The following is a 26,243-nucleotide window of genomic DNA, read 5'->3' on the forward strand; positions in this document are numbered from 1 at the left end:
AAAGTAACTAGTTACCTAAAACACTTGCATTGAATCGCCGATATCAAATGAAGTTAAGATTCAATAAATCTGTAAGGCGGCGTCTCATGCGGTTTCATCGATGTTTACCAAACACAGATAGAATCTAGGAAATGGAAAGAGGGCAAAATGCCTTAAGGATATATCTATCTCTTAGACAAGCTAGCAGAAATAGAAATAGACCTAATTCTTCTGCTACCTGAGGGTGCTGAAGTTGACGCGTGCCTCCTGGTCTGCGGACAGATACACGAATGAACACACTTCTAAAAAGTCCAACAAACGGTCCGCCTGATGTGGGGATAATAGGGTGCTGTAGGCAAAATAATAACGAGCGAAAACTTACTTTACAAAAAGTCCTAATTCGTATGCATACTGGAAGTTCAAATTAAACAGTGTAGTGATGCTTACCTCAAGATATTAATATAGGTAATGCAGACATTTCTAGACGTTCTAGTGAACGATCCTCCCGATGTGGGGATATTAAAATTCTGTAAAAAAAAAAAAAAATAGGAAACTAATTTTACAAAGGATTCGTCTTCGTCTAAACACTAAAGGCTAGAGCTGAGCAGTGCACTGACGCTTACCTTATGGTATTTATTCGGATGGCGCAGACCAGGGGCAGCTAGCAACGTGTCTCTGGATTTAAAAATGATCAACAACTGCTATCTGGCGTTCAGCTTTTAATAAACCGTCAGTTAATTAGGAAAGCCACGCCTAATTGGTCATGTGGCTTAATGTGATGACACGACTCGACCGCAATAATTAAAATAAATAACGGACTTTCGAAAAGGCGACTCAGCGATCTGCAATGATCTATGTAAACAACGGACTTCCAAAATAAATTACTCGGCCGATCTGCAAAGATCTGAAATAAACAATGGGCTTCTAAAAAGGCCAGCACAGAAACCCCGCATGATTAAAGCTTCATAAAGATAGTTAGTGGACTAATACCATAGCAATAAGTCTAAATACTTATGAATGCGTACGATATACTGACATACGGAAGGTAATTTGTGTCGTAATAGTCATCCGCATAGAAAGCGGACTTCCACATAGTTGATATTTAATGAGAGCAAATATAGACTGGATATTCGAGTCTAGATAGTTAAAGGCGTGCCTCATATTTCACAATATTTAAAAGGGTATGAGTATGAAAAATATAGTTCAAAATCGGTGATGAAAATAAAGTATTTTAATTTTAAATAAGAAGGGATGAGAGAGATTTTCTTGCCTGCATACATATATGAAGAATATTGCAGGGATCATAGGGCCTGTACAGATATCTTAAATGTATAACTCAGTATGCCGCATTCTCAACCATATCTGGCTTAGTATGAAATTACACGCCACATTTTAAAGTATAGTAATGTAGCAGTAATCTAAATTTCATAGAGAGTCAAGATTGGGAATATTATCCTATATAGACACATATATCAAAATGTAATTATGGGTGCCATGTAGGGACGCAGTTCTCATTTCAGTGAATGTCACAGACAGACAGATAATATGTATAAAATTATATCTATACCTATCAGAAATAGAGATAAGGATTAAGTGTCTATTGCATTCTCCCACGGGCAATCACTATTAAGCCCGTTTCTAAAAGTATCCAGAACAAAAATCCAATACACTTCTCGTTTTTTCCTAATTGGTATGCCTCCTTTCGAGTCCGGTGTAAAATGCCATACATTCAAGTTCACAGTGGTGGGATATTATGGTCCGAACACTGACGACTCAGGGCCCTTCTGCGGTCTGTTATAGGAGCTTCTAAATTACTCCGACCCATTGATATTGGCTGGGGATTTTAATGTGGTCCTGGATCAGTCTTGTGACAAATCGCAGAGAAGAAGGGCCATCTGTAATCACAAAATGGCGGCCCTGGTTAAGAACACATTGAAGCAACTTGCCTGGTATGATGTTTGGAGAAACAAAATGGGTAAGAAAGGAGGATACACCTTTCATAATAAGAAATATAATCACAACTCAAGAAGAGAATATTTTCTCCTGAGCATCAGTCTAAAAGAATGGGTTCAGGATGTTAAACATGTAGGGGAACATCTCTCGGATCCCTCAGCTGTCTCTCTATTATCTTTCCAGTTGGGCCAACCTCCAGAAGGTGAACGGTGGAGCGTGCCATCTTTTTGGAGGAAGAAATAATCGATAAGCTAAAAATAGAAACAGAGGCCTTCTTTCAAACTAATGTGGGCAGTGCCCCAATTCACATAGTATGGGATTCATACAAGTGTTTCTTAAGAGGTCATCAAATTACAGCCATTCAATTTGCCAGACAGAAAAAATATAAGAAGGAAGTTGAGGGAATAGAAAGAGAGATCCAAACAATTGAGAATACTATTAATACTCAGCAGAGTGTACCCTTGGACCCTATTTTGTCAGAGAAGCTAAAATCTCTAAGATCAGACCTAGCAGCAGTCCTGGAGTCAAGGCTGAAAAGAAAGTGGCAGGCTAGCAAACTAGCTCATTTTGAATACGGGGAGAGCTGCGGGAAGCTCCTGGCATGGAAGACCAAGCAAGATCTGGCTCAAGGTATTATTAGTGAGTTAAATTCCTCCATTCCAGGAGCTACACTTGAGACCCCAGACAAAATTACTAAGGCCTTTCAGCTGCATTTTGATGAAGTATATTGGGAGGACCTGAGTGGTCAACCAAGTGAGGTTAAGGATTAGCTGGGCTACACCCCTATCAATAAGATCTCCGATGTTAAGGCTCAGAATATGGAGCTTCCGATCTCCAGTTCAGAGGTAGTGAAAGCTATTGATCTACGCAAAAAAGGGAAGGCCACAGGCCCGGATGGGCTACCTGCAGAACTCTATAAAGCTTTAAGGGATGTTCTCTCTCCAGTTCTAACTACACTTTTTGCCTATATCTTTTAAAAAAGGAGGTGGCATTCCTCCCTCATGGAATGAAGCCACAGTCTCCCTAATCCTTAAACCCTCTAAGTCACCAAGATCCTGTGGTTCATACCTACCCATCTCTCTGCTCAATATTGATTATAAGATGTACGCAAGAATATTGGCAGAGAGGTTAAATGGGGTAGCAGAGGATCTTCTGCATAGGGATCAAAAAGGATTTATTAAAAGTAGAGGCATAGCTGAACTTATCTATAATTTGATTGGGGCAATAGATATAGCAACTGTTTATAAATGCCCACTAGCCATAATAACGTTAGACGCTACAAAGCTTTCGATAGAGTCAACTGGGTCTATCTAGAATATATACTAAAAGAGTACAATTTAGGGAAAAACTTTTGTAAGTCTGTCTCGTTATTATTAGGGCTGGGCGTAGTTTGCTAAGTAGCGCTTCGCAAAGCTACCCAAAGTGCACTTTGCACTACACGAGCTACGCGTAGCCCTACGTGAACTGCGTAGTAGCATGTTCGCACTGTGCAAGATGCCGTTTTCCGGGACTGTGCAATCATTGAAAAAGGCATCTTGCACAGTGTGAGCTGTAGTTTTCTGCCGCTCGAGGAGATTTTTACTCGAGCTGCAGCTTTCTCAACACGGACTGGTAGTTTCTCATCCCGAGCGGCCGCGAGCATACGCGACCACTCGCAATGAGAAACCAGACCTCCCTGCGTTGAGAATCTCGCAGGGAGGTTTATTTTCCATGCTCTCGATCGGCAACTTGATGTTGCTGATCGCAAACGTGGAAAAAGTCTCGGAGGATGTCATTTTGCTTGCTTGCGGTCGCCAACTTGACGTTGAGGACCGCGAGCAAGCAAAAAAGGACCGCTGCACTACGCTACGTGTGTTCGCACTGTGCTATGTGCAGTTCGCGTAGTGGGAAGTTGCGCAAACTTTACAAACTACGCAAGCGTAGAGTAGTGCTTTGCCCAGGCCTAGTTATTATACCAATCTCCCATGGTAAGAATTTTTGTGAATGGGAATTTGTCTGCTCCTGTTAAAATCCAGAGAGGCACTAGACAAGGGTGTCCTTTATCCCCAATGCTTTTTAATATATACATCGAGCCCCTTGCTGAAAAAATCAGATTAAACTCAGGCATAAGATCTTTTCAATTTAAGGATTGGGACAAAAAGGTGGTGTTATACGCCGACAATTTAATGATTTTTACCCCAGACCCTAATGTCTGAATCCCATTGATATATGAGGAAGCAAATAGATTTGGTAACATCTCATGATATGAAATCAATGCCACAAAAACTGAATGTATGGTATGGAACCTGAGTTTGTGTTTCCCATCCAATAAAGAGAATGATTAGATATCTAGGAATACAGATCAGCCAAAATATCGCTGAGATTCCATAATTGAATTTTCAAAGTATTGCTAAGGAAATAAAATCTTCCCTGACGGCATGGGCTTACTTGCCTCTAACTCTGATTGGCAGAGTTAATTTAATAAACATTATGCTTCTGCCTAAGTTAATCTTTATATTACAGAATATCCCTCTGGTATTTAATGAAAAAAGTTGAAGATCTCTCCAGTCTAAATGTATTAAAGGCAGGGGAGACCCAATAAACCCTTGTAGGCTTGGGCAATGAATATTTGAAGACACAATGTGCTACAAGTGACTAATTTCTGGAAACAATAAATCCTAGTTATGAGTCGTACATATGTAACAGACTCAAGTGTATCAACAGAATATCACGTTAAATCATTAAATAGAATCAATCAAAGGAAGGAAAAACACACGGAGATAGTGAGTTATATTTCTGAAACAGTTTTTATATTTAGTGATGAAGCAACAAATTTACATCATGGGAGACGGATATATAAAAATGAATTAAAGCAAGAGAACTGAGAACAGAGGTATAGATGATAATGACACTTCAGTTCACAGCTAAAACATCAACTCCTGAAAGGTATGACAAACAACCCAAAAAAATTAATAAACAATGGTCGTAGGTTGGTGACAGTGCAACGTTTTTGGAGATGATGGAGGTGTCGACGTTTCGGTCTAATATGCAGTCGCCATGAAGACCATCATCAGGACAGAGCATTTCATTGCTGAAAGAAACTCCCTGAAATTTCCACAAGAGATATTTTCAATTTTAGGTGGGCGGCAAGGACATCCAGTTGATTGAATCAGAACTTTATTTTGGTATATGCAGAAAACCTTCCAATGAATGGTTATGGGACAGCTAGAGGTGACGACCCGGCATGCCGACTAGAGACGCTATTCTTTGGACTTTTCGACCTGCGATATTGAAAAACACAGAGTTACGCTGTTTACCCAACCTCTAGCTGTTCCATATGTTCCTGGAATGTCCCATGCTCCAACTTTTTTGGGCAGAGGTAATTAAAGGTATTGGAGATATGTTGGGTCTCAACACTCAGGTAAGCTGACTTTTAGTGTTTTTTGGCCTATTACCAGAATTTGAGACGCTCCCCAGATGGAAAAATAAGTTATGCTATATTTGATCTTGTTGGCAAGAAGAGAAGTATGAAAAAAGTGGATACAAGATATTCCCCCCGCCTTTCTAGAGTGGATTATCTCTATTAAATATACGATGAAATTAGATAGAGTTGAATTGGAGAAAAAGTTTTCTACGAACAATAGGGAAAATAGGCTAGATTTTTGGTGCCTGTGTGAGGCTTGGCTCTCCTCTCGCGATAAATAAACAGCTTGGTCCAATGATTAAGCCTTTACACTTGACATACTTTACCTCCCTGGTTCTGTAGGGCGCCCAGGTTTCAGAACATCTACACAGTGAGGTTTTGTGTAAAGCACCTCCAATCAGCTACAGAGTGCTCCAGTTGGCGCTTTCGAGAGGGAGGCCACAGGAGTGATTCCAGCAGCTCTGTTCTACTTATTGGCGAATGAGGACCACTAAAAAAAAAAATATATATATATATATATATATATATATATATATATATATATATATATATATATATATATATATATATATATATATGGTACTGCACTCAGGTATATCTTGCAGAGACTGTCTGGCTGTGGGGGCTCTTATATGGCCAGCAGCAGCGGCCCGTGCAGGTAAGAGCAGTGAGGCCAGGCCAGGGGGGGATTCGACAGATGACCACGAGATAAAATAAATAATTTCCCCTCATCGTCTGCGAACACCCCCCCTCCCCGACCATACCCGGCCTCAACGCTCTTACCTGCACAGGCCGCTGCTGATGGCCAAAGCATAACTTTCCTGCCCCTACAGAGAAAACATTTTAAGAACGCTCATCCGCTGCCCACTCCTTCTCGGGCTTGCTCCTAAGAAATGGAACTCCCTACTAGTGTCTATCAGACGGTAGAAATCATTAAACTTATTTAAAAGCGCCCTGATATTTCACTTACTTCCACCAATTCCTCAATACTTATTGTTCCATTGCTAGCCTACCTGCTTGATCTTTATTTACTCTAACAAGTACATCCAAATCGAGGCACTGCTTTAGAAAGATGAAATGTAACTAGTTGTTATTTTAAAAAAAAACTTTTTTATCTAAGCAAATCCAACCAAAACAAAGCGCACACTTTAGAAAGTTGACACTTTATTATCCTAATTGTATGGCCTTTTAGCTCAATCTCTTGATGTACTGATTATTCAGACTCATTCTACAGCAAATCGCTTTTTATGCTTTTATGTACATGTTGTATTTTAATCTAGGTATCTTACCCCTTCTAGGTCTTTATTGGTGCTTATTTAGTACTTTCCATAATAAAATAGAACAATGCAGTGGGTGGTGGCAGTGGCGGAAAAAGACAGCTGGGGAAGATGAGGTTGACGATCCCTACTAAGCAAGGTTTTTGATCCTGACAGTTCTTTTTTATTATTTATTTGTTACAAATCAAGCACTGCCGGTGGTAACCATGGAACTTATTGCAGGCGAGGAGGAGAGTGCCTCCGACCCTAACCTTATTGTGGTGCATAGCTGACAAGTTTTCTAGGGCCATGCGTGACTGACTAGTTATTTTTTCTCTTAGAATTCTGGGGCTTGTAGTCTTTTATATTGGGTTAATTATGACTACAAGTCCAAGACTTGGCAGCTTTGAGTTAGATGGTAGAAGTAAGCAATTAGGTTGTGCAGTGGAACCCTCAGGCCGGGACACCAATGGGTCACACTGCCAGATCAGACTAGTTGCACTAAGAATGCTAGGAGTCCGCCTGTATCCAATACAAAACACCCCGCCCCCTTCACACTGACTAGATACAATCAAGTAGGGCACGAATACACAGGCACTTGTTCTGAGGAACGCCCGCTCTTTGGAACAAAGCCAGAAAGTGCACCATAACAGCCATCACCGTCCCCTCTCTCTGATGAGACCCGGCAGCCCGCGCGCCTTAACCGTTATTCCCCGCCGTCAAACACGGCCCATTGTTTGTAGAGGTGGCTGGTGGCCTGGATATTCTTGTTCTCACAATGCAAGGCTTGTGCGGAGAGACTCGTAAACGTAAACACATGTAGGTGGGGGATGGGAGGTGTGTGAGAAAATGAAATTCCTAAAAGAAATAAACACAGAGCAAGCTGCCTGTGTACGCTCCTGGGACTACAGGTTACAATATGAGACAGGGAGTGGCTGAGACGGGGGAGGGGAGGGCGAGGAGGTACTATTACAAAACCTGGGAACAAACTCAACTGGCTGCAGAACTGGCCCAGGGCATACACAGAGGAAACGGGTTAAATCGACTACCGTTTCGTGAAAGTGCTTCACTGCACGCAGGGGATGGAAATATTTGTAATTATACCTATAATGCTGTTAGTATGACCCCGCAGTAGCGCTCGAGTAGTTCGACTACCTGGCTTGGCGTGGAGAACTTCGAAGCAAGGACTGGCGTCTGCTTTTTTTGTTTATAGTTTTTTTGCGTTTTTATATAGCGATTTCTCGACCCGAAAGTATAGGAGTGCTTTACATGAGCACCAGTTACACTACACAAGGACACATTCATTTTTGACAGGCACGAGACATTAAGTGAATTGTCCAGAATCACAGGATGTTGAGCGGACGCCGAAACTCGAACCTGAGTGTGGGAGGTGCCGTTAATGCACTGTCGGCGCGCAAGGACGATAACAGCAGCTTCATCCAACTTTAGTACTAATTAACACACAACTTTAGCGCCCCTGAACCTTATATCTATTTTAGTCTCTGTCCGGTCATATCCGGCGCCACCAAGCTTTCTCGAAAGCGTTGTTTCGTCGTTCACAGAGGCTGCTCGAGTGCCTGCTTCAAAAATCGGCGTTATCGTCTCCTCCCACAGGAGGGCGCAAGAGACCACTCCAGAACGTACGTTGCCGAACTGCGACCATTTCTTCGCATGAAGCCTGAGTTTTTTTTAGATGTGTTTTAATTCGTTTATTGAATGAATTGCCTTACGATAGGAAAGAGGTGTCGTATCAAACCGCAAGAGGGCGGTACGAGCACTATTAATAGTTCTTCACACGCCGATAAATAATCTACGTTCTTGATGGAGAGCCTTCAAAAATTGTGGGTTTGCTTTTCACGTATGTGATATTTGGTGAAAAAAATGTCCTTCAATTAAACGTTTGACCTCTTTCTGTTCAATAACCTGATGTTCATCGCCATTTAAGAGGGTTGCTCGCCTCAAAAAGAAACTGCTGCCGCCCGTGCGGAGTTTAGTTTGGTTGTTAACAATAGCAATGAAACGTTATGTGTCTTTGAAGTTGCATCAGTGAACTCGAGTGGGTCGTTGTATGCGTTTAGTGATGGATGACACGTGATTCAGCCTATTTAGATTAGGCAAGAGAACACGGGACCTTTCCTACCACTCATTCCTGGTGTCCGTGTCCATCATTGCTGCGCCTAACATGAGGGCCCAGGGCCCATAACATTCATCATTACAGTGTCGTAATTATCCAACAGTGACGGAAGATGATAAAGTAAGTGCATCCTCTGAGGATTCAAACTGGTACACTGCCGGATACATGACGTTTTGGAGGTCCAGATTGTAGGGAGTACCCTGTTGAGGAAAAGGGAGAGCAGCACAGACCACTGACACCAGATTTGTGTGAAAAATGCTGCTTTTATTGAAACAGGTGCACATCACACATATAAACCATGGCCCTCTTGCCTTACTAAACGAAAGCCTCATTGTACAAATGTTACATATGATAAACTACCCCCACCCCTAAAAGTACCTCCTCCCCCCACAAAACCTCAACCTGCAAGTCTCTACCTCCTCCCAGGTTAATCTTCAACAATTGAGACCTTTAACCTCCCACACATTTTTATTGCAACTATTATCCTCAAACTAACAACTTCCTAACACACTAGAACTGAATGGCTATTTTATGCTTGGTTTGAGAATTGCACCACACATTTTGAATGGGATAAAAAAATAACGTTAGCCTTGACATTGGTTTGATCTGAAATTTTTGATTTAACAGCTGCAGTCTTCCTGGGCAGGTAATAATGATGTGACCTTCTTTTGTCAGTGCCTCAGGCACAGAGCTGAGCCAATCACCAAAGAAAGCCATTCTCATGCACTATTCCAATTGCCTGTGGTGTAATATCTTGAAAGAATCCAGTCAACAAGAGTAACTGTGCAGGTTATGCGCCAGACAAGACCGCAATATTGCAAACCAAAGAAGACATTTGGGGGCAGACGTGCTACACGTTTTACGGTCGCAAACAGCCTATCAGGCCATTTGTGACCGGTAAAATGCATTTTCCTATGAACTGACCCTATTTTGCTAGTTGGTAACCTATTATCAACTCACAAAATAGGATTTGTGAGTCACTAATAGGAAGGGATGTGTAAACGGCGTCCCTTATAGATTCACACTGGTATATATGAATGCTTTGCGGCCGGGAATGCGGTTGCAAAATATTCACAGATTACCACCAATTTAAAATTGGTGGTATGCCGTTCACATGCCATGGACCACTGCCTACTGTAAAAAAAAAAGAAAAAGAAATCTTAACATTTTTATTTCTGAAATGAATCACGTTTTCCTTTAAGGAAAACCGTCTGCCTTTAAAAAAAAATGCATAAGAGAAATTACATAATTCTTGCCTTCTCACAGCAAAAATTCTGATTTAATGTATTTATTCAGTTTTTGAATAGAGTAGTTGTGACCCTTAGGAAGGGTTATATTGGGCTTTACATAGTCAAAGACAGGATTATTAGAGCTATATCATTTATATAACCATAGATGAGAAGCTTTCTCAGGTAAGCCATGTTTTTAAGAACATGGACTATATATGTTACAAGACAGGGTTATGTTAGAGACCCATCTCTTGTTTAGTACATCAATAAAGTAATCCAGGCTTTCTATACTGGGAGAAGGCCTTTAAACCAGCAGACATCTAGCATATACTTTAGACTGTTCGTGAATAATGTGAAGGCTTCCATGCAAACATTTGTTGGAAGAGAATTTCTAGGTTTTTAGGGCATTGCACAGTAGCAGACAGCATTGCTCGTGGATGGTGGGGCGGTGTTGGGGAGGATTCGTCGGGGGTGTTGCAGGGGGATCAAGGGGAAATAAAAAAATGAAAAAATAATAAAATTAAACTTACCTTTCCACCAGGTTTTGATGGCGCGGGATTACCAGCTCAGTTAACCATACTCACCTGGGACCATAAACATTCACTCTTTGAACCAGTAATCCAACTTAACTTCCTGCCTATCAGAGTTTTATTCACCTTAGGATTTATACCTGTACACCTTGCCTTACCAAATCTTTGTCACTGGTGCTCTAAGTCCTAAATCTAAGGATCAAGGGAGTTAGAATAATAGGTAGAGAATAACATTCACTTTATGAAAAATAAACCACAGACTCAGGAAAGTTTTAAACATTTTATCTATTCAATATTTTTTTAAGCCAGTTGCCATGACAGTGAGATTAAGGATTTTGCAGGTAAGAAAATAACTATTAAAGTATAACATTTTCAGGACTTTAGGAAAATACCTTTAAACATTGCTACCTGGGAAGGGTGAAAAAGGGAAAACGGTACAATGACATACCACACAGATTGTTATTTACCTAGAATGTTGTGAAGACCAACCCTGGCCACGGGCTGGGACAAGAGAAAGGCTCCTGACTAATCAGATGCCAACAGGACAGGACAGGTGCAGGACAGACAGGCAACCTCCGCTAAGTACAACACCAGCGTCACACCCCTCTCTATGGTTACTCTCGTACCCCGACTGGGTAGATCGATTCTTCTCCCTCAGCAAACTCCTGATTCTTATGTCAAAGTGTTCGACTAGCACTCTGCTCTCGATTCTCCTTCAGCATACGTTGAGTCAGTAACAGGTCTGTGACAAGTCGGACAATCTAACTGACTAAGCCTACCTTAGTTATACCATTTCAGAGTGTGTACCTCCCCCATAATGTTGCAAATTCTATGTGTTCCCTTCATTTGATTGGTCAGAAAGATGAGGAGAGGTCATCACACCATACCAGTATGAGATCATTTCTATTCCATATAGTTGATCAATGTTCCCGCCCATAATTTACTTTCCCATGCTCTTTATACCACCCAGCAATATTATTTCAATTCTTATACAATGTATAAAGTTCTGTGCTTTCTCTTCCTCTTGCTCCGGGTCACTAGGTAATATTACCACGAACGTCACGGGTAAGATGAGAATTGGCAGCGATTCAATGACAAGGCTTCGAGGTTTTCAATGAAAACTGCGTATGATCAGCAGATTCAAAATGGAGTTTGCAACACCCATCACGCCCAAATACGAGCTATCAATAAGGTCAAAGAAAGATACATTAGAATATAAACATAAATGAATGCACAGTATACCACTTGTTTCTACTCTATCCCCATTACTTTATTTTAACTATAGCATTATTAGTTAAGCAGAACATACAAGGTTTAGTTCAAGCAAAGCATATGCTTTAGCATGTGAAGTTTGAAGTGGCCATCTTTGGCACTAGTGCGCAGCTGCAAAGAATTCCCACCAAAAGCATAGATAGGTCACACTAGGTACGTGTAGCAGACGCATGCACAGAAAGGTTCCCCCATTTTCGACGGCCATATTAGGACCTCGGGTTACTGTTAGTAAAAGCACATAGGAAATCTTCCCTTAGATACAGAAATGTCATGAAGTGCGGTTTTAGGAATCACAAAACATGTTGGTTAATAAGTTACATGTTATATCGTGAGGATTGAATACGAGCACGTTTCTGTATGTATGAAACCTTGCTCCATCAGTTCAGCGTCTTCTCGGCTCCTGCTCTCCTGCTCTCCTGTCTCCGTCAGGAACAGGAAGCAGGCAGCCAGGCCCCCACCCCTAAGCCAATCACAATGCAGCATGCAGCGTTGTGATTGGTTGGGATGCCGTCCACCCAGGGGCTAACAGAGTGTCCATGTTCTCCATGCAGGCTGCAATGCAGGGTCAATGTGGGTCAAGGGTAGGGATATTACAGTATGTCCTTTGGAACGTAGTAAATGGAGCATTGGGAATGATGGGCAGCATGGACCAAGGATATTACAGTATGCACTCTGGAATGTGGCATTCTTTGGAGTTAATGCACCTGCTACGAAGTTCCAAGAATTGCTAGATGAAACCCACCAACCAAAGAATAACATGCTCATAGTATACTTGCAAGTAAAACCAATGTTTCTAAAACTTACTAGTTGTATTTGGTGAGGGTAACCCACTGTCCAGTCACTGGTGCCCGTGCCAGGCCAGAGTCAAATTGGCCACAGCCTAGTAGTAGGGTTGGGGCAGTAGCTGGTTAATGTATCAGTTCGCCTTGAGTGCCCCTTAAGGAGTCAGTGGGCTGGGGGAGGGCTGTATTATCAAATGCACCAGTTGTGACACATAATTTCCACTGGAAGGGGAAAACCATAGATTCATAGGCTCACACAACAGCTACAAGAGGACTCAGTGGCCAGTTGAAGATTGGTCGGAACTTCGAGTGATGACTAGGAATTTGAAGAATGGTTTTAATCTAACAAGGATTCCAATGGTTACAGAACCAGGACAACCTCTTCCAGCTGATGGCACAAGACCCCAGGTAATGGGTTGATATCAGGATTTCTCTGAACATCTCTTAGCTTTAGAGATAGGTTTAGGCACTTTATGGGAACAAGAGGGTCAGAACAAGGGATAGCACCCTTCTCTCTGGGCAGTAATATTGGTGTCTCTCCTCAAACAAGAAGGATTTGGCTGGATGCTCTCTGATGGTGCTGCTGTCTGGGCCAACCTCATGGTTCTTGGATAATCCTGTTCCTTCAAACTATCCTCTATATGTTCTTTGAACCAGCAGAACTTGGCTTTTCACTGTAGATCAATCACTTCTCCCAATATTGAAATCCAGCTTCTCATACGGGACTCCTTCCATTCACATACAGTCAGCAGAGGAGTTCCACCATTTTTTATCATCACCTGATGTCTAGCTGATTGTGTGTATGCTGATTCAACTCCCCGCACCTTGAACGACACCACAGTTCTATTTTTCCCTAAACTTCCCAGAGCTGTTCCTTGAAATGTGCCCCTTGACATCGGTCCTGGGGTATTTAAAATACAGTTTTTGCACTCGCAGACTAGTCACTCCTTCTCCACAGCTCATAAGTCTTCCTTTTAAGAAATAGATGCTAACTTCCCTCCTGAGCCAGCATGGTTTTACAATCAACAACTCCAAATTTATTTTTGCATATCATAATTTTGCATGCATCATTTCTGTATCCACCTCCCTACTATTATACATCAAATCCAATCTCCTAGGTGGCACCACAGTTCAGGGCACACTCACCACCTCTTGCTAATACAAACATCTACCACTGGCCACCATCATCAGATGATTTTTCATAAAAATATTGAATAGAAAATATTGTCTGACCATAATATTGTGTTCAAAATATTATGGCGACAAATATATTGTGGGCCAAACTTTCTAAGGTAAATATATTGGGCCTGATTAGGAGGTTGGTGGTGTGGGAGCAGGAGGCAGGCAACTGTCCCACTCTCATACCACCCCCTAACCTCACCGCTGGCTGCCCGCCAGATTATGAGTTTTTGCATTGCCCGGAGGGTGGTCCTTTGGTGTTCCCATGGCGGTGCCTATTAAAAAGGCACCACAATGGGAACTCCAAAGTCTGTTCCTGCACAGCATGGACTGTGCAGTCCATGCCGTGCAGGAATGGGGGTGCATGCACACAGGGGGGCATGCCATGCATCCTCAGGTCATGAGGGAACAAGAGGCCCTGTAGAGCCCCTTTTGTTTCCTCACTGCCACAGGTTTCATTGCTGGCTCAGCACCATGAAATCTGTAGCAGTGAAGTAACTTGTAATATGCTTGGTGGTGCAGCAGCGGCGCTGCCAGCAGATTGCGGCCCTCAGACCGCAGTGTCACCTCCAGGGATTGAGGATCCTTGGCTGAGGCGGCAGTCCTATAGCAATCCGACTGCCGTTGTAATACGGTGGTCAGACCACTGGTGCCGTGGTCCCGGCCTCCACCACACCTCTATAATAAGGGCCTCATTAGGATTGCGGTTTTACCGCATCCTACGGGCCGGCGGAAGTGTCCGCCGGCCCGGAGGATGCAGAAAAAACACTGCGGAGGCTTCAAAGACCCCCGCCAGATTAGGATGGCTGGGGGTCAAGAAGACCGTCCGCCGCTTTTCCGCCGCGGTTGACTTACGACCGTGGCGGAAAAGCTCTAATATGGAGGCGGTGTCTAACAGACACCGCCAGCCATATTAGGATGGGGGTAAACAGATGCCTTTCCGCGGCGGCTTCTCCGCAGTGGAAAGGCATACAGTGATTTCTTTGGGGGCCTGTTGCGGGCACCCAGGGTGACGGGGTGGGTGGGGGGTGCACATGGGGGGTACTCATGGTAGCCCCTGCATTTGCGTGCACGAAGCGGCAGGCACCGCGTGGTGCCTGCCGCTTTGTGCATGCAAATGCGAAGCATGCATATTCAACCTTGCGGCGGGTGCTGCTTCAAGCAGCACCCGCCGCAATGTTAAATATTGAGGATGTGACCGCCAGGGTGGCGGTCACATCCTAATTGCACTGGAGGGACCGCCGCTGCCTCTGCGGATGGTCCCTCCTCCTCTGGGGTGGCGGACGGACGCAGGTCCGTCAGCCATCCTAATGAGCACCTTAGTTTGGTGGTCTTATGGACCGTCAAATTTGTATTTAAGCCCATTGTTTTTAACTGTTTAACTCTAATATCAAACTTTAAAATATCTATTTTTCCTATGGTGTTTTATTGTATTTTATTATTTTAAATGTTATTATTTTTTTTAAATAGTATTGTAATGTATATTTGTTTGGGTTGTTGAGTTTAATTGGAATTGGGTAGGTAATGTTTTCTTTTAATGTATACATTAATGTTAATCATTTTTGCTTTATATTTTAATTGTCTAATGCATTTTTAATTTTTTGTTAAATTATAATTGCAAGTTGTTTAGTTTATTTGGGGCTTTTGTGGGCATTGTTATTTTATTACATTTGTCTTAACGTTATTTTAATAACGTGCAAATTATATTATTTAATTTGATTTGTAATTATGTTTTAAAAGTGAAATACAATTGTAAATTATGCATTGGACTTCATTTTCTGTTGTGGGGTTTATTGGTGGGATTGAATTGATTTGTGTGTGATTAAAAAAATAGTTTTAATGTTTAAGTGTCAACTATTTTGATAAATAATATATTTGTTTTGGAGAGTTTATTAAGAGATTAGTGGGTAGTTTTAAAAATAACTAAAATATTCAAATTTGATTCAACGTGTCATCCATTTACTACTTACATATGATGGCAACATAGAACAGGAGAAATACACCTAACAATGTCTAAAACACTAAAGGGTTCCGATTTATGGGTCATGCACCTCTCCAACGCAGAGAGTTACCCGGCCTGACTCTTGAAATTGCAAATCCCACTCCATAGGCATTTCCCATTACTATACATTTTTGCATGGTATGTCATATTTAAATCTGGTTGGGGAGAGATTTATCAAATGTCATGAGTTGGGGAACAATGTGGTACTTTGCTAGATCAACCCTGTTGTGCAAATCAGGGGTATGGACTTGTGCCAATTTCCTCCAGATAATTGTCTTCACCGTTGTATAAGATGACTCTGCAGTGTGTGTCATGTTTCTTTAAACCAAAATGCTAAATAAAGTTGTTAGAAAAATATGTATTTATGCACTAAGAGTAACTGAAACAATTCTATTTATGCTAATTTTAAAATGTGCAAATATTTATTTTTCTTTTTTCATTAAAAAATATTTCATAATTCAATTCGTAAAACATATTTCCTTAAAGAGTGTGGAATTATTGTAGGGCCTGTCTTTCTTTTGAATAAACATGCTTTATTTTGTAATTAAGAAACCATTTATTAATATGTTTAAAATGTTCTGCAAATAATCATTCTATGTTATAGATAATTTTGTAGGTGTGTGCTTTTTTATAGTGAGTTTGAAGCATACTGTTCCATTAAAAATATTTTTTAATATGTTTTAGTTACATTAAGAAATACTGACAAATTTTACATTTTCAGAAACTGTTTTTTTATTATATTAATATAATTTGCTTAGTTGGTATATTTTTGTAGAGAATTCAACCCTCCTAACCCCAAATATAGGTGCCATTCTCTATATTTGTTGGACAAGAGTTAGAGTAAGGAATCTCCCACTCTCCTGTATGTATTTTCCCCAGTGTTTGTCAGACTAGAGTTGGGATAGTAAATCTGACCCCCAATGTATGCATTGTCTCCAGTGTCTTTTGGGCTATAGCTAGACTATTAATCGAATACCTCCTCCCCCATGTATGCACTTTCCTCAATGCTGTTAGACTGGAGTTAGAATAGTGATCCTGCACCACCGCCCTCCCCCAATGTACATACTTTCCCCAACCTTTGTCTGATTGAAGTTAGAATACATAATTATAATCTCAAATGTTTTCACTTTATCCAGTATTTTTTAAGAGTCAGCAAGTGCCCACCACCCTAGTTTCAGTGTAGTCACTAATGTTTGATGGAATTGTGTTAGAATAGTATATCTGACTCCACTCAGATGTATGCAGTTTCTCAAATGTCTGTTAAACTGCTGGTACAATTGCAGATCAGATTCCCCCCACCCCCAATACGTCCACTTTCCCTAACTTTTGTTGGATTGGTGTTAGAATGATCAGTTTACCCCTGTTCATGTTTACACTTTGTCCAGTGTTTGTTAGACTGAAGTTAGATTAGTAAATGTGACCCCTCTCCAAAGTATCCTCCTTGCTGTACCTTTGGTTTGTTTGAAACAGAATAGTAAGTCTGACCCCTCTCTGTGTTTACACTTTCCTCCATTTTTGATTGGATGGAATTTGAATAGTAAATATGAGCTCCCCCATTGCATATATATGGTTTCTCCAATGCTTGTTAGACCAGAGTTAGAATAGTAAATCTGAACCCCTCTAATATTTTCATAATGTTTGTTGGGCTGAATTAGATTATATTTTACCTCCCTATGTATGCATTTCTCTTAGTGATGACACATTGGCCTTAGAGTAGTAAATCGTATCCCCCTCCCACACATTATGCAATTGTCCTATTGTTTGTTGGATTGTAGTTAACAGTGGCATATTTTAAATGTTTCTTTTTTTCATGTTTTTAGATTAGAGTTAGTGATTATCTCTAATTCATTAAAAAATATTTTTACAATATTGTATTTACAAGTAATTTTTGTTAATTGTGTTTTTTAAATATTTGATTTATATTTCTGTCATATGTGTTGGTATTTGATCAATATTAGTTTTAGGTTTGAGTAATACAATGTAGCTTTTTCCTGTATGTGTGAGTGTGTGTGTAAATATATATATATCTCTGTTCGCCCAACCTGAGTGCGGAAGTGCGGTGAATTCGTTTTGTCTTTGATATATATATATATATATATATATATATATATATATATATATATATATATATATATATGTAATTCGTCAGAGTGGCACAGCATTTAAAACACCCAATCATCCTTACGCGTTTCGGCGGGACTCCGCCTTGTTCACAAGTGAGTGCGGTTTGTAGTCCAAGTGGTCACTAGCCCCTGCTGGTAGTCCGGGCCCCATAATGCACTACCATTATAAATAATTACACCAAATAGGTGTCCAAATTCGGAAGTGCACCAAGTTCAATCAAATTGCAAAGCGCATATGCTGCCACGCTTCTGATAAACACTTGAATTGCGTAGTTACCAGAAAGAGGAGAACACCTCCCTCATCTCCCTTTCTCAGTCTCGTTACCAAATGCCCGTGGAAGTCCAATGGCTGGTGCGTGGAATGAGTGGGTCATGCCCCCTCCGTAAATATCACAAACAAAGGCTCCATTTTACTGGTGGCCACTGACACTGCAGGGCTGGCTTTGCGTGCAGGAATGGAGATACTGTTGTAGTGGATTTTGCCAGAAAAGAGTTCACTGACATTGTAAATAATTACACCAAATAGGTATCCAAATTTGAAAGTGCATCCTTCCACCGAATAAAGTCTTCTTGAATGGAAGTCGCGGTTGAGGCTCTGCACTCTTTCCTGGCAAAATCCACTACAACAGGATCTCCAGTCCTGCACGCAGAGCCCGCCCTGCAGGGTCGGAGGCCCCCAGTAAAATGGAGCCTCAGGTTAGCGCATCACTGATACCTTTTTCATTACCTTTTTCAATGAATTTCATTATGGATGCATTTATGTACTAATCACTAGTGACATATTGGAGCAGTTTAAACTTACTATGACTTCATGTACCAGCATACATCTCTTTGAGTACGTACATCATTTGAGTTGTAATTTTCATTGAATTTTCATTAAGTTTATTTTAAACGTACACTTATTGATTTACCTCACATGTACCACCTCTCTGCAGTGAGATACTAAGTAATACGAGCTAACACAACCTGTATGTACAAAATGTTCGTAGATTACCTTTGCAAGATGGGGGACACTGTTAGTCCTATTTCGATGTCCCCCAACAGGGAAGTGTTTGAGTCCATAAAGCTAGAACGAATTGTTACAGACTTTGTGTGAACAAGCGCTTTTCAAGCGCGAAACGCGTCGCAAGGTTTATGACGGAATACACCCTTTTGCTCTGGTGCACTATTGCTGACTCCTGTTGTTGTTTACTGAGTGCTCGTCGGAACGCGGTTCTTTTTGTGATATATATATATATGTATATATATATATGGTATGTGTCGTCCTCAGCTTGATTCAGCTCAGCATGCATGTACTGCCAAAGGATGATGCGAGACCCAATTCTTAGGTGTTTTAAATGTTTATTTCAGACCCAAGCACCAGTTTGCCACGACGCGTTTCGGCCAAAGCCTTGATCACATTATGTATATATATATATATATATATATATTTATAGACAGTCAGGTGATAATGGAGCGGATTTGGGGGCATCTTCCTCTGCAAGGAATCGTTTTTTTAAGAGGAGTTCCTGCTGATGCGGGACTCTCAACAACGAGGAGAACGGGGCAGATCACGAGGAACGAGAAAGCAAGACGCCCCAGGAAGACATGAAGGGGCGGTGGGTACAAGTGAAGAGCGAGGACAAGGAATCGTGGGGCAGACTCGCAGCAAGAGAGGATTCAAGAAATAGTCTCAGGAAAAGATCTAACTATTATGAATTTGACACCAAAGAAACTGACAATGGATCAAGAAATGGTATTGAAGAAGGGACTTACTTTCTGTCCGACCAAGAGGTTAGAATATACTCAAACTCGCATCGACTTGTACCTATTTACCAGAAAATTAAAACTACAGACAATTTTCAAGCTAAAAGGCCTGCAACACCCGTCTGCCCAGCAAAGAATTGAATGTAGCTCATTAGATACCCTAAAGGGTGAAGATTTGGAGATATTACAAATCCTGAGTAGTCATAGTGAAGATGACCCACAAAGCATGTCACAACAAGTCTCTACCATCACAGGTTACGGCATACAACTTAAAGCAAAAATACAACAGAGTATTGGGGGGTCCTAGGGGAGTTAGTTTATAGACAATGTGAGTACCTTGTCCCCCAACTACTACTACAAAAAACAAGAGAGGTACTAAGAGTCTGTGAAATGAAGAAATGACAGGACCAGGTTGTGTCCAGTATAAGTGTTCAGATCAAACCATTGATCTTGAGCACATGACACTATTATGTCATAGAGGTGAGGATAGGAAGATACAGGGTTAAGAAAGTAAGAACATAGTACCCATCCGCCCACTCATCAGTGGAATTTCGTCATCTGGGTTGGTGAAAAGAAAGGTGTCCTATGGGCTTCTCCTCAGGGAGAGTCTGAGGTAGCCAGATGTTGGACCCTTAAGAACCACATCCAACCAGCAGAGGATAGTGTGTGAGTGGAAGGGGCAAATAAATTTGCAGTGCTCAGAAAAGAAAAAGGAAACTAATCCTAGTGATTAAAAATACCTACTTTGATGACATAAGAAGACTTTTATTCGGTGTGACCATCAAAGTGGTATCGTTAAAAACAGTAAGCTGATAGCATGTAAGGAATTGCTATCTATCACGTGTATTAATCGGTCGACATGTTTCAGCCTATACCGGCTTTCTTCAGGACCTATGATAAGCTACTGCAACATATACTTATCGTGATTTGGAGCTTGAACATGAACAATCTCCAACAATTGAAGGTGTATCTCCTCCCCAATTGTAGGGAGAAAAAACCTCACCTCGCCTGGCAACAGCTCAGGTTGGAGCTCCCCCTCGGCTCAGGATTCTACCCGAGGTAACGACGGAGAGTGCGTGGCCTCCTTCCAACCTGAGCTGTTGCCAGGCGAGGTGAGGTTTTTTCTCCCTACAATTGGGGAGGAGATACACCTTCAATTGTTGGAGATTGTTCATGTTCAAGCTCCAAATCACGATAAGTATATGTTGCAGTAGCTTATCATAGGTCCTGAAGAAAGCCGGTATAGGCTGAAACATGTCGACCGATTAATACACGTGATAGATAGCAATTCCTTACATGCTATCAGCTTACTGTTTTTAACGATACCACTTTGATGGTCACACCAAATAAAAGTCTTCTTATGTCATCAAAGTAGGTATTTTTAATCACTAGGATTAGTTTCCTTTTTCTTTTCTGAGCACTGCAAATTTATTTGCCCCTTCCACTCACACACTATCCTCTGCTGGTTGGATGTGGTTCTTAAGGGTCCAACATCTGGCTACCTCAGACTCTCCCTGAGGAGAAGCCCATAGGACACCTTTCTTTTCACCAACCCAGATGACGAAATTCCACTGATGAGTGGGCGGATGGGTACTATGTTCTTACTTTCTAAACCCTGTATCTTCCTATCCTCACCTCTATGACATAATAGTGTCATGTGCTCAAGATCAATGGTTTGATCTGAACACTTATACTGGACACAACCTGGTCCTGTCATTTCTTCCTTTCACAGACTCTTAGTACCTCTCTTGTTTTTTTTATACAACTTAAAGCACCAAAATGCGGCCTTCAAACCAAAATCTACTTATATGCCGTTAACTCCGTTTGATGCAATAGATACACTTGAGGAATCTGTGAAGAAAGACTTGCTAAAACTCAGATCTGCAATATCTAAGCATCTAGAGAACAACCTTACTGTAGGGCTACAAGAAATGACTAGTGACCCAGAGCTGATTTGTAAGCACTCTGATAAGGGTGGGAACGTGGTTTTAATGACTCAGGAATATTATGAACAAGAGGCATTACGGCAATTGGCGGATACTAAATGTTATCTCCCGATCAGTATGGAGGAATACATTAAGAGTATTGGAGACACAAACTTATCCAGAAATGGAAGGATCAAGGGATGCTTGGTACTAATGAATTTAAATTTCTGACATGCCCACACCCGATCACAGCAACCTTCTACCACCTGCCAAAAGTACACAAAGACGCCAAGTAGTGTGGCTCACTGGTTAGAGGCGGCAGACCCGAGAGCAGAGGACGGCCCGGGACCAGGGTTCGATTCCCAGCGCGGCAGGTTTCTGGACCAGGGTCAGCGGACTCGATAATTCTCTCGCCTCGGTGCCCACTCTGATCAGCGATCACACTCGGCAACTCTGGGCATTAGCTTGCCTCATCTTCACTAACGGCCCCACCAGACCGCCGGGGATGCCTGGTCTCACCCTGGAGATACCCATTAAGGGACCATCTCTCAGGGAAGCCAGGAAGGGTTTCGCAGCGGTCGAAGCGCCTTGGGACCCTCCGGGTAAGTAGTGCGCTATATAAATGCCTATACATACATATACATACATACATACATACATACGACCACCAGGGCGTCCTATTGTTTCAGCGATCGACTGTTTAACTGAGAATATGTTCCATTACATGGATTTTTTCTTGGCGGAGTTTGTCCACATGTTGCCATCCTATATTAAGGATACCACACATTACATTAACAATATCATGAATAAACCATGGGAATCAGATATGTGGATGATTGACCTGGACATAAGAAATATGTATACTTGTATTGAACACACTCAGGGAGTGGAGGCTGTGAAGTATTTTCTAAAAAGCAGATCGCAAAATTTTTCCGAGCACAATGCGATGTTGGTTGAATTTATTGTATTCTGCCTGACGAATAACATCTTTTTATTTCAGAAACAGAATTTTCATCAGATACAGCGAACGGCGATGGGCACCTGCTTCGCACCCAGCTTTTCGTTGGCTGGTGGGAGTAGCAGGTGGCCTGGTCCGACCAATATAATCCATGGGTTAGCTGTATCACCGCATGGTATAGATATCTCGATGATTTGTTTATTTTGTGGAAGGGACCAAAACAAGAAGCCGAGAAGTATATTTTGGAATTGAATAATAATTCTTTAAATCTGCATTTTAGTGGACATATCAGTTCAACGGAAGTGTCCTAGATTTGAAAGTATTTGTAAGGGAGAATAGAATTTGTACGTCCCTGTAGAGGAAAGACACAGCAGGGAACTCTGTACTTGAGGCTCGCAGCAGTCACCAAAAATTGTTAAAGAACAGTATACCATATGGTGAACTGCTGCGTTTGAAGCGTAATTGCTCTCTAGATAGCTACTTCCAGAATGAGGCGTCTGCAGCTATTGAACGGTTCAAGTCACAAGGCTATTGCCCCGAACTGCTTTTTAAGACACTTACGAAAGTAAATAAGATTCCTAGACAATGCCTGCTACAAAAGAAAGAGAAATCTCAAACAGACATCGATTTCTGCTGGATTTATTACAACCTTTTCTACTGAAACAGGCTCCCTGAGAAAGAGTTTGTGCGGTAACTGGCATATTTTGAGAGCTGATGGGATAATAGGAAATTCTATACCTGCTTCTCCACAAGTACCCTACAGAAGAAGCAAATCCTTGAAAGATATATTAGTGAGAAGCCACCATAAGTCAATCCCTTTTGTTCCACGTATCAGCTCTCCTACAGGATTCTTTCCATGCCTGAAATGTAAGGTGTGCAAAGGGAGTTAAAAGGTTCTCTCGTACAAAATTCCAAACATGTCTAAGCCTAGAGTCATTAATAAGTTTATGACTTGTAATACGCTGTTCTGTGTGTACTGTCTATTATGCCCTTGTGGGAAACAATATATCGGCAGTACAATTCACCCAACCAAGCGCCGTATCTTAGAACATGCCAAGCCATTGAAAATCAGGAGATCACTTACCCTGTAGCTAGGCATTTTGCCAAATTCCATGATAGTAATAAGAATTTGCTAACATTCTTCTGTCTAGATCATGTACCGGCTAGTGATCAAGGTGGCAATTGTGAGTTGCATCTACAACGCCTTGAATCGAGGTTCACAATTGACTTAGAAGCCACTTTCTCTGATTGCTTAAATACAGGAGAAGAACTAGCAAGCCATCTGGGTTGAATGTGGGAGAACACTAGTGACTGATGATGTTAAGTTCTGCCTCTAATTCCCATAGACACTGAAGGAGGGCAAGAGCTTTTCCTTAACCTGTATTTTTATTTTTATTCTGGAAAAATTGTTTTGGGAATTCACAGTTTAATTTGTCATTCATGAAATGTACATATTGATTATGTTTGTCCATCCAGGGCTCAATTGTGGAGATTGGGGTGTTTTCTTGTCCCCTAAGGGTGCCCTGAGAACAAATACATTTATGCCCATCCAGGGCTTAATTATTTTGATCCTCAGTTGATTGATGAATTTTCATTATGTAAATAATAAGATTTAATGATATACAAGGAATTGCATTGATTAGAAGCGTGTGTGTATTAACTATTCTCATCAAGTTTAAATGCGATTGAGAAAGAGAATACATTTTCTTTTTTGCTAGATTATTTAGTTAAAATTGTAGAATTGTTAAATTCATGATTGAGGCATTAATAAGGAATTCATTCTGCCTTTGTTTTTCGTTTGTGGCACCAGCATAAGATGTTTTAAATCTGTCTACTATGTTTATAGGGACTGACTCGGAAATGCTTATCGAGCACCGGATATAATATTTACGTTTCCTTTGATGCACATTTGTTCAGTCCAAAAAGGCGCGAAAGCTGGAATGCGTCCTGTGGAACTCTCAGTGTAATAAATTGTAACCGAGCATCTTGATGTGTGCAGTCCCTTCATTTGCGCTGTGGAATGAAATTGTGAGCTGGATATATATATATCACCAGTAGGTAGTTATAGTTAGGATTGGCTACCATAGGAAATCCGCAGCATTCTATTGGGAATAACTCTGGCGCCGGTTGAGGAATTTGTGTGTAATTTTCCAAATATTTTTTCCTGAAAGTTTCGGGGGGATTCGTGAAGTGGGGGCTGAGAAAAAAGGGGGGTCCCAAAACGTGTTTTCTCCATGTTAATTTCCATAGGACGTTCTGACAAGTCTACAGCCCGAACCGCTGAACGGAATTACGTCAAACTTTGCAAAATTGTAGGGACTGGTACGCAGATGTGCCTTTGCTATGTTTGGTGAAAATTGCTTCAGTGGTTTTTACGAAAATTAACTTCAAAAACACATATATATCTATAGGCGCGCTCTGAGCGCTCACCGGTGCGCGCACCGGGGAGCGCACCCCGCGCGCTACGGGAGTGCGCGAGCGGAAAGCTGATTGGCTGTCGGGTGTCTGTCAACATTCTAAACAGTCCGGAGAGTCCGCCATCTTGTGTCTCTGTAGAATCGAGACACAAGAGGTGAAAAAGAAAGGGGGAAATAATTAAAAGGGGGCAGAGTAGACACCCCCTGACCCCCTAGGTTTTCAGAGGGAGGCCTAGAAGGACCCTGAAGAGTAAAAAAAGCTTTTTTTTAAAAAAAAAAAAAATTGCAGGGTAAGCGCTGGGTGCGTTCCCGGGTACGCTCTCCGGTTCGCGCACCCTGAGCGCACCACGGGGAAAAACAGTATAAAAAATAGAGTAAAAAAAAAAGCAGAGTGTTTAGAGGAAAGTGATGCATTGCTGGAGTGTGTCACAAAAATGATGCAACTCCAGCAATGTATACTTTCAAATGGGGCTAGTTCCATGTGAAAGGGCCTGCTCTGAGGCAGGCGCAAGAAAATTGACGCAGTGAAATCTCATAGTTTTCACTGCGTCACTTCTACGACCGTTTCTTGCGTCAATACGCCCCCTTTGCATACATTACACCTGGTGCAGGTATAATGTGGCGCAGGGATCTACAAAGTGACGCACCGGTGGCTTAAAAGTGATGGATGGCCTCATAAATGAGGCCTTCAGTCTTCTACTCATGCGTCATATTTAATGTATGACGCATTATGTCGCAAGGAGTTACAGATACGTCGTTATTTCTGACGTATCTGTAAGCGCAAAAGTGATGCATTGCAAGAGTGTGTCACAAAAGTGACGCAACTCCAGCAATACATCATTTCACATGGTGCCAGCCCCATGTGAAAGGGCTTGCGTCAGTCTTATGCCTGCTGTGAGGCAGGCGCAAGATTTTGACGCAACGGTGTCCTAAAAGTGACGCAGTGAAATCTCATAGATTTCACTGTGTCACTACTATGACCCTTTCTTGCGTCAATACACCCCCTTTGCATACATTACACCTGGCCCAGGTATAATGTGGCACAGGGGTTTACAAAGTGACGCATTTATCTAGATGCGTCTCTTTGTAAATATGACTCAACAAGGTGCATTTTTTTACACCACTGGTGCATCACAAAAAGTGATGCACTGGTGGCGTAAAAGTGACGCATGGCCTCATTAAATGAGGCCTTCAGTCTTCTACTCATGCGTCATATTTAATGTATGACGCAAGGAGTTACAGATACGTCAGTATTTCTGACGTATCTGTAAGCGCAAAAGTGATGCATTGCTGGAGTGTGTCACAAAAGTGACGCAACTCCAGCAATGCATCCTTTCACATGGGGCCAGCCCCAT

Source organism: Lissotriton vulgaris, chromosome 3_1 (genome assembly GCF_964263255.1).
Source record: "Lissotriton vulgaris chromosome 3_1, aLisVul1.2, whole genome shotgun sequence".
Classification (NCBI taxonomy): domain Eukaryota; kingdom Metazoa; phylum Chordata; class Amphibia; order Caudata; family Salamandridae; genus Lissotriton; species Lissotriton vulgaris.